At 43.0% G+C, this 12,577-nt stretch overlaps 1 long non-coding RNA gene across 1 annotated transcript; it reads right to left on the bottom strand.

Moving 5' to 3' along the window:
- Positions 1–10,142: 10,142 nt before the first annotated feature.
- LOC121854843 lies at positions 10,143–11,110 on the bottom strand. Its single transcript, XR_006086649.1, has 2 exons — positions 10,924–11,110; positions 10,143–10,765 (listed from the first exon to the last, which is right to left on the bottom strand). It is a non-coding gene; the product is annotated as an uncharacterized LOC121854843 (long non-coding RNA).
- Between the last annotated feature and the right edge of the window lie 1,467 nt (positions 11,111–12,577).

Here is a 12,577-nt window from a genome sequence, read left to right as displayed (position 1 = left end):
GATTCACCATGCACGGTGGGAGGAAGAGGAGGAGGGAGTGAGAGGGAGAGGAGAGGGGGGGGGGAAGGGGAGGGGGCGGTGTGTTGGGGGAGTGAGGACTTTTAGCACTTCTTCTGTCTCACTTCTTCGTTAAAAGTTTCTCCATAATTATTTCGTTGGTTTTCATTACCTCTCCCACTAGGTTAGGTTAGGTTAGGTTAGAGATGGGGTAGGATGGGATAGGATATAGGATGGGATGGGATGGGATTGGGATAGGTTTGGGTTGGGATGGGATGGGATAGGATAGGATAGGCTGGGTTGGGATAGGATAGGATAGGATAGGATGGGATGGGGATGGGATAGGATGGGATGGGATGGGATGGGTTAAGAATAGATGATAAAACAACCACAATAACATCAAGCGAGACACTGACCTCCACCCATCACCAATAGGTCCAAACTCCTCACTCATATTCTGACAGCTGACGCCTATATGGTGTCAGGGTCGATCAGGGGTGTTATGGAACTCCTGACGGCTGACTCAGGTGTATGGAGAGAAAGTTAGAAAGTGGGAAAGGTTGAAAAGGAAGAAAATTGGGAGAGTGTGAGAGAGAGAGAGAAAATAGGAGAAGTGAAAGGAAGGGGAAGAGAGAAAGTGGGTAAGAGTGTGAAAGAATGTGCTATAAAGTGAAAGAAAGGGAGAATTGGGTGAGTGAAAGGAAAATAAAAAGTGGGAGATAATGAAAGAGAAAAGAAGGAATAAGAGAAAGAGGAACGGAGGAATAAATAGAGAGAAACAAGTAAAGACAATAAGAGAAAATGAAACAACAAACAGATGAGATAAATAGATAGATAGAGTTAACACATTACACACACACACACACACACACACACACACACACACACACACACACACACACACAAATATGAAAATACTGCTCCATTTATTTTGGGAGGGAGAGGAGGAGGGTAGGGGAGGGGAGGAGGGAGGGAGGGGTGGGGAGGGAGGGAGGCAGTATTTTCAGCACATGGACCAGAGTGGGAATGGGGAGGGGGGCAGTATGTGAGTGAGCAGGTCTTTCTGAGTCTTGAGAGAGGAGAGAGAGAGAGAGAGAGAGAGAGAGAGAGAGAGAGAGAGAGAGAGAGAGAGTGCTTCACTTTGTGTCTGTTGCCGTAAAGGATTCCAGTGTCGCGGCATTTGTCTTGTGGAAAGTACGATGATATTATGTCAGAGGAAAAGAGTTGGGAGGAGGAGGAGGGAGATGGAGGAGGAAATGGGGAGGTAGGAGGAAATGGGGAAGAGTAGGTGAAGAGGGAAAGGAGGAGAAGGGGGAGGAGGAGGGAGGACTAGAATGAGGAGGAATTTGGGCCTCTCTTTCTTTTTCTATTTTTCTCTCTTTCTTTCCTTTCTCTTTTCGTTCTTTTCTTTTCTGCTTTCTTCGTTCTCTTGCTTTTTCTCTCTTCCTATTTTCCTTTCTCTCTCTCTCTCTCTCTCTCTCTCTCCCTGTATGCCCTTTCTTCACACACACACACACACACACACACGTAGTATAAACTATCCCTCTCTGTAATAATAACATCAAGGGACCTAGAGCGGACAAAGTATTCCTCGGATAGAATAGCGGACGAAAGAGTACTGGAGTTATATAGCGGACAAAATTATCATTGGACAATTTGTTCTCAAAACACTATGGACAAAATGCTGAAGAAAAAAAACCCTCTGGACAGAATAGTGGACAAAATACTTTATGATAAAATAGTGGAAATAGTGGATGAAATATTTTATAAAAGAAAACTCATTCCATTATTTACTTAGCATGAAAACTCCCTGTAAAAAAAAAAAAAAAAAATTATTACACATTCAATGATATAGTAATTTCATATAATAGAGAAAAACTCACTAAACTTCCATCATCTTTAAATCACATGAAAAACTCATAAAACGCCGAAAAGAACTCCTGAGCCGCACAGTCGCTGATGAAGGGATTACATTAACTAAGGAGAAAGTCTTTTATCGGTAACCATTAATACTTTTACTTAATGGGACAGTCAGTGATCCTTGGGGGTAATAGTGGCAAGTTTCTGGGAGGGAGAGAGAGAGAGAGAGAGAGAGAGAGGAAAGATACAGAGGGTGTGTGAGGGAGAGAGGTAGTAACCGATAAAGAGAGGTAGAGAAAGAAAAAGGGATATATTTCTTTCAGTTTTAGTAAAAGGAGAAATGGTGTGTAACGTGTAGATAAAGATCCTCTTTCCCTCCCTCCCCTCTCTTTCTCTATTTTTCTCTCCGTCTGTCTCTTCCTTTTCTATACCCCTCTCTCTCTCTATCTACCTTACTATACCCCCTCCTCTTTTCTAGTCTTCTCCCTCTCCCCCTCTTTATTTCTTCTCTCTCACCATTATCTTCTCAAACGTAGTTAAAGGCGTAGGGCAACGGTGACCTAGGTCTCTCATCTTTCGAAAACGTCTTGGGATGATCATCTTCTCATGCTGGAGGGAAGGTGGAGGATGGTGGAAGGATGGTGGAGGGAAGGTGGAAGGATGGTGGAGGGAAGGTGGAAGGATGGTGGAGGGATGTTGGAAGGATGGTGGAGGGAAGGTGGAGGGAAGGTGGAGGATGGTGGAGGGAAGGTGGAAGGCTGGTGGAGGGAAGGTGGAGGGACGCTGAGGGAAGGTGGAGAGATGGTGGAGGAAGGTGGAAGGCTGGTGGAGGGAAAAGTGCCATTTAAGTCTGTTCATTTACTCGCCTCTCCTGACCTCTTTAGTGGATGTACTGTAGGCTGGTGTGGTAATATTGTTTCTAGCTTAAGATGCAACTTTTTTTAACTATAATTTGTTTTATTTAATTTATTTTTATCTTATACATTAATCTAATGTTTGATATGTAATTAATGTTTTAATTTTTATTTTTTGTTTAATTTGTGGAGTGCGGCGGTCGAGTGGATACAGCGCCCGCCCTCTTTTCCATGGGTCATTGGTTCGATCCCTGGTACTCCCAGGTCACCCAGCTGTAAATGGGTACCTGTTGGGGGGAAGGTGAAAGGTCGAGTGCAGTACCGCCATGCTGCTGCCTCCTTGTGTACTGAAGGCTTAGTATACAGTGTGTGATGGCAGTCTTGCTTATGGGGCCTACTAAACCTAACCTAACCTAACTTAACCTAATCTTTTGGCTTTATTTCAGTTTTTTTTTATTTTTGTTGAATTATTTTATTGATTTTGTATGCTTGTGTGGCTAAATTTCTCGTTGGTATAATATATTTTACAACATTCGAAAATGTAATAGGAAATTTTCCACTGTACTTAATACCTTTGTGAATATTTTAATTATAAGTAGAAAGTCAAAATTTATTCTTTTGTAAATTTGGAATTTCTCGTAGTGTTATTTTAAGATACTTGACAAAGAAAGATGAATATGAAATAGGTCTGTGTGTTTGTATCCCTACCTGTACGTTAGTGTTTTGGTGTGTGTGTGTGTGTGTCTGTGTACATGTGGGTGTGTGCATGACTCAGTTTACGTGTAGGTGTCTGTGGGTAGCTATATGACTGTCAGTGTACGTGTCCATATCGTGTGTGTGTGTCTGTGTACATGTGGATGTGCATGACCAGTTTACGTGTAGGTGTCTGTGTGGGTACTATATGACTGTCAGTGTACGTGTGTGTGTGTGTGTGTAACTCTTGTCTCGATATGACTTGTTTTCAGGAAACTTCACCCCGTATCTTGTGTCAATACATATCACCAATTTCAAGTCTTTGTCGAAGTTCAAGACCACAACTGAAGGTGAGAGTTTTAGCTGAAGGTCAGGGTCACAACTGAAGGTCAGAGGTCACAACTGAAGGTCAGAGGCCACAGTTGAAGGTCAGAGGTCACAACTGAAGGTCGGAGGTCACAGTTGAAAGGTCAGAGGCCACAGCTGAAGGTCAGAGGTCACAGTTGAAAGGTCAGAGGCCACAGTTGAAGGTCAGAGGTCACAGTTGAAGGTCAGAGGTCACAGTTGAAGGTCAAGGGTCACATTGAAAGGTCAGAGCCACATTGAAGGTCAGAGGTCACAGTTGAAGGTCAGAGGCCACAGCTGAGGTCAGAGTCACAGTTGAGGTCAGAGGCCACAGTTGAGGTCAGAGTCACATTGAAGGTCAGAGGTCACAGTTGAGGTCAGAGTCACAGTTGAAGGTTTTGTTTGAATGTCACCCCAAATTGATACACTATGGTGAGATTTGACGATGTTTTAATTCTATTATTGATAGAGAGACCTTCACCGTACAGTTCTCAGGGGGTTAAGGAGGCCCTCCTTATTGTCACCCTTTCATCTAATGCACCCTTGTTGTCACCTTTTCACCTAATACATCCTTGTCACCCTTTCACCCTAATACACCCTAATTGTTGCCCCTTACTAATACACCCTGTTGCCATCTTTTCACCTTAATACACCCTTGTCACCCTTTCCCCTAATACACCCTTGTTGTCCCCCTTTCACCCTAATGCACCCTTGTTGTCACCCTTTCACCTAATACCCTTGTTGTCCCCCTTTCACCCTAATGCACCCTTGTTGTCACCCTTTCACCCTAATGCACCCTTGTTGCCTTTTCACCTAATGTACCCTTGTCCCCTTTCACCCTAATGCACCCTTGTTGTCCCCCTTTCACCCTAATGTACCCTTGTTGTCACCTTTCACCCTAATACACCCTTGTTGTCCCCTTTCACCTAATGTACCCTTGTTGTCACCCTTTCACCCTAATGCACCCTTATTTGTCCCCCTTTCACCCTAATGCACCCTTGTTGTCACCCTTTCACCTAATGTACCCCTTGTTGTCACCCTTTCACCCTAATGCACCCTTGTTGTCACCCTTTCACCCTAATGCACCCTTGTTGTCACCCTTTCACCCTAATGCACCCTTGTTGTCACCCTTTCACCTAATGCACCCTTGTTGTCACCCTTTCACCCTAATGTACCCTTGTTGTCACCTTTCACCCTAATACCCTTGTTGTCCCCCTTTCACTATGCACCCTTGTTGTCACCCTTTCACCCTAATGCACCCTTGTTGTCACCCTTTCACCCTAATACACCCTTGTTGTCCCCCTTTCACTAATGTACCCTTGTTGTACCCTTTCACCCTAATGTACCCTTGTTGTCCCCTTTCACTAAATACCCTTGTTGTCACCCTTTCACCTAATGCACCCTTGTTGTCACCTTTCACCCTAATACCTTGTTGTCCCCCTTTCACCCTAATGTACCCTTGTTGCCCTTTCACCTAATGCACCCTTGTTGTCACCTTTCACCCTAATGTACCCTTGTCCCCTTTCACCCTAATGTTGCCCTTGTTGTCACCTTTCACCCTAATACACCCTTGTTGTCACCCTTTCACCCTAATGTACCCTTGTTGTCCCCTTTCACCTAATGTACTTGTTGTCACCCTTTCACCCTAATGCACCCTTGTTGTCCCCTTTCACCCTAATGTGCCCTTGTTGTCACCCTTTCACCTAATGCACCCTTGTTGTCACCCTTTCACCCTAATGCACCCTTGTTGTCACCCTTTCACCCTAATGCACCCTTGTTGTACCCTTTCACTAATGTACCCTTGTTGTCCCCTTTCACCCTAATGTACCCTTGTTCCTTTCACCCTAATACACCTTGTTGTCACCCTTTCACCTAATGCACCCTTGTTGTCCCCTTTTCACTAATGCCCTTTCACCCTAATGCACCCTTGTCCCCCTTTCACCCTAATGTACCTTGTTTGTCACCCTTTCACCCTAATACACCCTTGTTGTCACCCTTTCACCCTAATGCACCCTTGTTGTCACCCTTTCACCCTAATACACCCTTGTTGTCACCCTTTCACCCTAATGCACCCTTGTTGTCACCTTTCACCCTAATACACCCTTTGTTGTCACCTTTCACCCTAATACACCCCTTGTTGTCACCCTTTCACCCTAACCCTTGTTGTCACCCTTTCACCTAATACACCCTTGTCACCCTTTCACCTAATGTACCCTTGTTGTCACCCTTTCACCCTAATACACCCTTGTTGTCACCCTTTCACCCATGCACCCTTGTTGTCACCCTTTCACCCTAATGTACCCTTGTTGTCACCTTTCACCCTAATTACCCTTGTTGTCACCCTTCACCTAATACACCCTTGTTGTCACCCTTCACCCTAATGCACCCTTGTTGTCTTGTCACCCCTTCACCCTAATGTACCCTTATTTGTCACCCTTTCACCTAATACACCCTTGTTGTCATCCTTTCACCCTAATACACCTTGTTGTCCCCTTTCACCTAATGTACCCTTGTTGTCACCCTTTCACCCTAATGTACCCTTGTTGTCACCCTTCACCCTAATGCACCCTTGTTGTCCCCTTTCACCCTAATGTACCCTTGTTGTCACCCCTTTCACCCTAATACCTTGTTGTACCTTTCACCTAATGCACCCTTGTTGTCACCCTTTCACTAATACACCCTTGTTGTCACCTTTCACCCTAATGCCCTTGTTGTCACCCTTCACCTAATGCACCCTTGTTGTCCCCTTTCACCCTAATGCACCCTTGTTGTCACCCTTTCACCCTAATACCCTTGTTGTCACCCTTTCACCTAATGCCCTTGTTGTCACCCTTTCACCCTAATGCACCCTTGTTGTCACCCTTTCACCCTAATGCACCCTTGTTGTCACCCTTTCACCTAATACACCTTGTTGTCACCCTTTCACCCTAATGCACCCTTGTTGTCCCCTTTCACCCTAATGCACCCTTGTTGTCACCCTTTCACCCTAATGCACCTTGTTGTCACCCTTTCACCCTAATACCCTTGTTGTCACCCTTTCACCCTAATGTACCCTTGTCCCCTTTCACCTAATGCCCTTGTTGTCACCCTTTCACCCTAATGCACCCTTGTTGTCACCCTTTCACCTAATGCCCTTGTTGTCCTCTCCCTAATGCACCCTGTTGTCCCCTTCACCCTAATACACCTGTTGTCACCCTTTCACCTAATGCACCCTTGTTGTCACCTTTCACCCTAATACCTTGTTGTCACCCTTTCACCTAATGCACCCTTATTGTCACCCTTTCACCCTAATGCACCCTTGTTGTCACCTTTTCACCCTAATACATCCTTGTCACCCTTTCACCCTAATACACCCGAATTGTTACCCTTCACCCTAATACACCCTGTTGCCATCTTTTCACCTTAATGCACCCTTGTTGTCACCCTTTCACCCTAATGCACCCTTGTTGTCACCCTTTCACCCTAATACACCCTTGTTGTCACCCTTTCACCCTAATGCACCCTTGTTGTCACCCTTTCACCCTAATGTACCCTTGTTGTCCCCCTTTCACCCTAATGCACCCTTGTTGTCACCCTTTCACCCTAATGCACCCTTGTTGTCACCCTTTCACCCTAATACACCCTTGTTGTCCCCCTTTCATCCTAATGTACCCTTGTTGTCACCCTTTCACCCTAATACACCCTTGTTGTCACCCTTTCACCCTAATATACCCTTGTTGTCACCCTTTCACCCTAATACACCCTTGTTGTCACCCTTTCGTCCTAATGTACCCTTGTTGTCACCCTTTCACCCTAATGCACCCTTGTTGTCCCCCTTTCACCCTAATGTACCCTTGTTGTCACCCTTTCACCCTAATGTACCCTTGTTGTCACCCTTTCACCCTAATACACCCTTGTTGTCACCCTTTCGTCCTAATACACCCTTGTTATCACCCTTTCACCCTAATATACCCCTGTTTTCACCCTTTTACCCTAATACATCCTGTTGCCATCTGTTCACCTTAATACACCCTTGTCACCCCTTCACCCTAATACACCCTTGTTATCACCCGGAATAAGTCATTTTACTAAAGGGGTTAAGTCATTACACGCAAATGGTTAAATAATCGTACTCAAGGAATTCAATAATCGCACTCAAGTGATTCAATTATCATACTCAATCAGTTATCGTACTCAGTGGACTGTAATCATGATACTCAAGATGTTCGGACTGAAAGAGATAACAGCATTAACAGAGAACAGTTGGCAGTATTGGCTTAAACTCGGTGTTTAGATGCACTCGCCGACCCACTGAACGAGCCTTGGTGTTTGATCCCAGCACACGAGTCGCTTATGTAAACAGAGGAATGGATCCGCTATTTAATTGTTTCATATAATTTACATGGATCTTAATGATTTTTATACATGGACGGTGGTTTGTTCCGTTTGGTGATTGTAAGATATTGAACCTTATTCTGTTTTTGTTAGGGGTGAGAAAATTTTGATTCTGTAAGGAGGTAACATGATTTTTTTCCCTGTATGATAAATTTATATGTTTGCTAGATATGAGAAATCGATTTATTCTGTAAATTAGAAAACACAAAACATGATTTGTTCAGTATAAATGTGAATAAAAATTTACATCTTCCGTATAAATAAAGAAAGTCACGATTTCTATTAAAAAAATATTAAATCGCAATTTGTTCTGTGAGAAAATGAAGGGAATTTTTTTTTACAAATAAATAGAATAAATTAATAGTTTGCACATCTACCATTCATAAAATGCTTTGTAAACACTTTGTAAAACAGAGGTCATTCATAAACCTGATTGTTTACAGTGTGTGTGTGTGTGTGTGTGTGTGTGTGTGTGTGTAATAACGGAGACGATGTAGAACTGAGGAACACACGCAAAATAAATCTCTTGTAAGCTCCTCCACAAACCCACAAGAACAAAGAGAATAAAAAACTGCTGGTAAATAATGAAAATAAATTCACAAAAAGAAGAAGAAAAGATTGAACCATAAAAAAATTAAACCCCGAAGAAGAAAGGAAATAAAACGTTAATAAAAGGAAAATTAAATTGATAGAGAAAAAGGGTATGAAATAAATCCCCCCAGAACAGAAACAATAAGATAAAAAAAATCGAACAAAAGAACACAAGAATAAATCTTCAGTCCCTCTCTCCCTTACCCAGAGAGAGAGAGAGAGAGAGAGAGAGACCACAGTGAAACAATTAAGATCTCTCATCTATCTCTTAGCAGGCAGGCACGGTAACCCAGGCTGGAGGAGTCTCTCTCTCTCTCTCTCTCTCTCTCTCTCTCTCTCTTTCTGGCACCCAACGGCGTTATTAAACCGTAGAGAGCATGGGGGAGGCAATCACGGGAGGCAGGGCAGTAGGATGGTCCCGGTATAGGTGCTGTTTGCCCGAGGTTCAATAAAGCCATCAAGTGTACTCGATACACATAAATGACTTCAATTAGACACGTAAAAAAAAAGCGTTGAATTTTTTTATATACGTAAAACACTTGATTTAGTTGAATTATTAACATTCATTAAATCGAGTACTATATGGGATTTTATTTGCTTATTATTATTATTATTATTATTATTATTATTATTATTATTATTATTATTATTATTATTATTATTATTATTATTATTTAGGACGCAATAATTTGGCCAGTATATAAATATTTACCTCGATAATTACAGCGGTTTTTTTTTCAAGTGCACTTTTTTTACTTTTATTATAATGAGATGCGTTCTTTTGTTTTTGTTGCTCACGGCTGCCATAGTGTCATTTAGCGCTATTGTTATTTTAATGCGTTGATTGTATTTTCTACTTAGTGTGTGGTAATGGGGTTGACACAGTCGCTACCTATTGTGTCGTGAATGAGTCAATGATTATTTTTCACGAGTAGTGTTTTATGTTATGTTCGTACAGTGAGGTGAGGCAGAAATAATTTGAACTCGGGAGAGACAGGTGTGAATTTGAATTTACTCAGGTGAGAGAAATAATGTTAATTTACTCAGGTGAGGCAGAAATAAAGTAAACTTAATTAGGTGAAACAGATATAAAGTTAACTTACTCAGGTGAGACAGAAATAATGTTAATTTACTCAGGTGAGGCAGAAATAATCTTAATTTACTCAGGTGAGGCAGAAATAAATTTATATATTCACTACTGGTAGAATAAACTCACCCATCACGTAGAGGAAGATGAACATGGTGTATCACCCTGATGACACTCTTATCAGTAGTTAGCTGGCACTGTGAGGGTCACACCTGTTGTCAGTGATCACGAGCGTCACCATGATACCTCTATCACGTCTATGGAGGAGTCACCTGTAGCCCGCTAATTAGTGTTCCTGTGCTCAGAGGCATGACCATAGCCACACCTGGTCGTCGCTTGATAAAAAAAATGATTGATAAAAAACTACAAAAATCCAGGAGTTGAGTCACTGTGAATGATGGTGAGTGTGGTGAGGTTCATTCATCTCAGTTGTGTGTCATCATCATCACCATCATAGTTCACCCTGGGGAGTATACACGTCTTAAAGTTTGATTCTTTTCTTAACGGAAACTAAACGAGTTCAGAGAAAATATACTGTAGAAGGGTCACAGTGATGGTTGTTGTTGTTGATGATGGCGTGTGATGTTTTGTGTCTCAGAGGTCATCTTCTTCCTCACTGAGTCCATCAATTATGTCTTCTCTTTTTCACTGATTGGGTTAAATAAAAAATATGAAACTACATCAGTGGAAGTTTTTACAGCACTGATGTTTTATTTTTTATCCAGAAAAAAGTATATAAAAAACTTTGTATAATCGTTTTTTTTCAAGAGTGAGAGGGAGTGTGTGAGTGGCGCTGACTTTGTCCCATGGAAGGTTGTAGCTGGTTTGTTTAACAGTCTTATTATTTGAGGTTTAGTTGTTGAACACTCGAGCATTTCACTGTTGGGTCGTCTGGTGCACAGCCTCACATCTAAATCACAGTCAGGCTCAGGCTGGCTGGAACAGGTGACAGTCTGGTCGGCCACTGAAAGAGAACTTCACGTAATATTCTTCCTTTCTCTAAAATATCATCAAATTACCTTCAGTTTGTCAAAGCCATTCACCAAGAGTTTCAACCGCACGTACATGTTTCCAACTTAAAAAGAAAAATCTCTTAAGGTACAAAAATAGTGTTAGGGTTACCACATGCACTCTATACAAAAGAGAAGTTCGTCATGGTGGTGGTCACGAAGCGGAAGAAGTTATCACAACACAGTGAGAGACGCGCTGGTCTGTGTGTGAGGGAGCGAGGCTGGACGGTGAGGACAGCGCAGGAGGTCACACGGCTCGCGTCCCTCCACGGTGGTGGCCAAAGCCTAACTGACTCTTCCCTCTCTCTCTTTCTCTCACTCTCTCCCTCTCCCTCACACCGCCTCGCGCCTCCCAACCCACACGGAACCATCTGAGTGTCCCAGCTGACATCACACCAGCTGAAAGGCGCATGCTACCTATACGGCCTGCCTACCTTGTCTGGCCTTCCCTCCTCCGTGATCTTATAACACCACTGGTAAAAATCTTTGACCTATAATGTGAATCAATTAACAACATAAGTTTACGGCAGACCAACGGACTGTGTATCAGGTTAAAGATTCAAAACAAATTATCTTATGACATTTGATAACTAACGTGTGATATGAGAAGGAGACCGTCGCTCAGGTGAAGTAAGGTAAACACAAGAACGCACTTAAGCCAGAAGAATACTTACGCCGAGTGATAGTTTTTGCAGGGGTACGATCTCGACCTTTAACCTTTATGACGCAGTTGCTCCCAAGGTTGTGTGTGTGTGTATATATATATGTGTGTGTGTGTGTGTGTGTGTGCCAGTATGAAGGCTATAATGCTTTCCCTTCACTGCGGACAAACTTACTTGAATAGATATAAACTAAACTGCCTGTCCTTCACAAGCGACTCCGTTAGTAATTAAAATTTTAGTAAATATTAAGAACACATGACGATCAGACACCCCAGATTACCTCACCTGAAAATTGACCACCCTAATGCTCCCCTAACCAACGTAAACCCCCGAAATTTCGCTAGGGTGTCAAATCATCAGGTGATCCAAATGTTAGTTTCTAGTAGTCACGGCAGCGTCGACCGACTTCAAGCTCATCTTCAGAGAGTAAAAATTAAATGAAGTTTTGGGATCCGTTCATGAAGGAACACATTACAGGACTTGACCTTAATTACCAGGATGCAGCTGTCGCCACCACACACACACACACACCGGCCGCCCCACACCATCTGAAGGACGTCACAACACCTACCAGAACCTTCAGGTATCCTATATAAACTACCAGGACTCACATCAGTGCTTTTACCACTGGCTCAGGACTCATTCAAAGGACTAGATGACTATCGTAGGACACTAGGATAGCAGCTTATGAAGACCACCCTTTTACCTACAGTATACTACGACTGTCCTAGGCCGTGGGGGACATCCTGCAAGGGATACCAAGGCCAGGGAACTATTAGAGTACCTAGAGGAGTTACCAAGAGCAACTATTTAAAAAAAATTCTCCTGTGAATGATACCAGAGCCATTAAAGTATTGATCCAGGTCCAGGCAGACTCCAAGAAAGGACTGGAATGTACCATAGGTCCTGATGACACCTTCTGAATCTACCATCACCATCCTAGACCCAAAAAACCTCTTAACACAGGATTTTAGGAATAAATTGCCTATGAAAATTCCACCGAAGGACCCCTCGACCATCCTAGGGACAAAAGAGTTCCTATTAAAGATGCCAAGGCGATCTGAGACCCGAGAAAGGCGCTAAACAGGAGCCTAAGGCCTAAGT

This window comes from Homarus americanus, unplaced genomic scaffold (assembly GCF_018991925.1).
Source record: "Homarus americanus isolate GMGI-L3 unplaced genomic scaffold, GMGI_Hamer_2.0 scaffold20816, whole genome shotgun sequence".
Taxonomy (NCBI): domain Eukaryota; kingdom Metazoa; phylum Arthropoda; class Malacostraca; order Decapoda; family Nephropidae; genus Homarus; species Homarus americanus.
The sequence above is the reverse complement of the archived record's forward strand: the minus strand, read 5'-3'. Positions and strand labels throughout refer to the sequence as shown.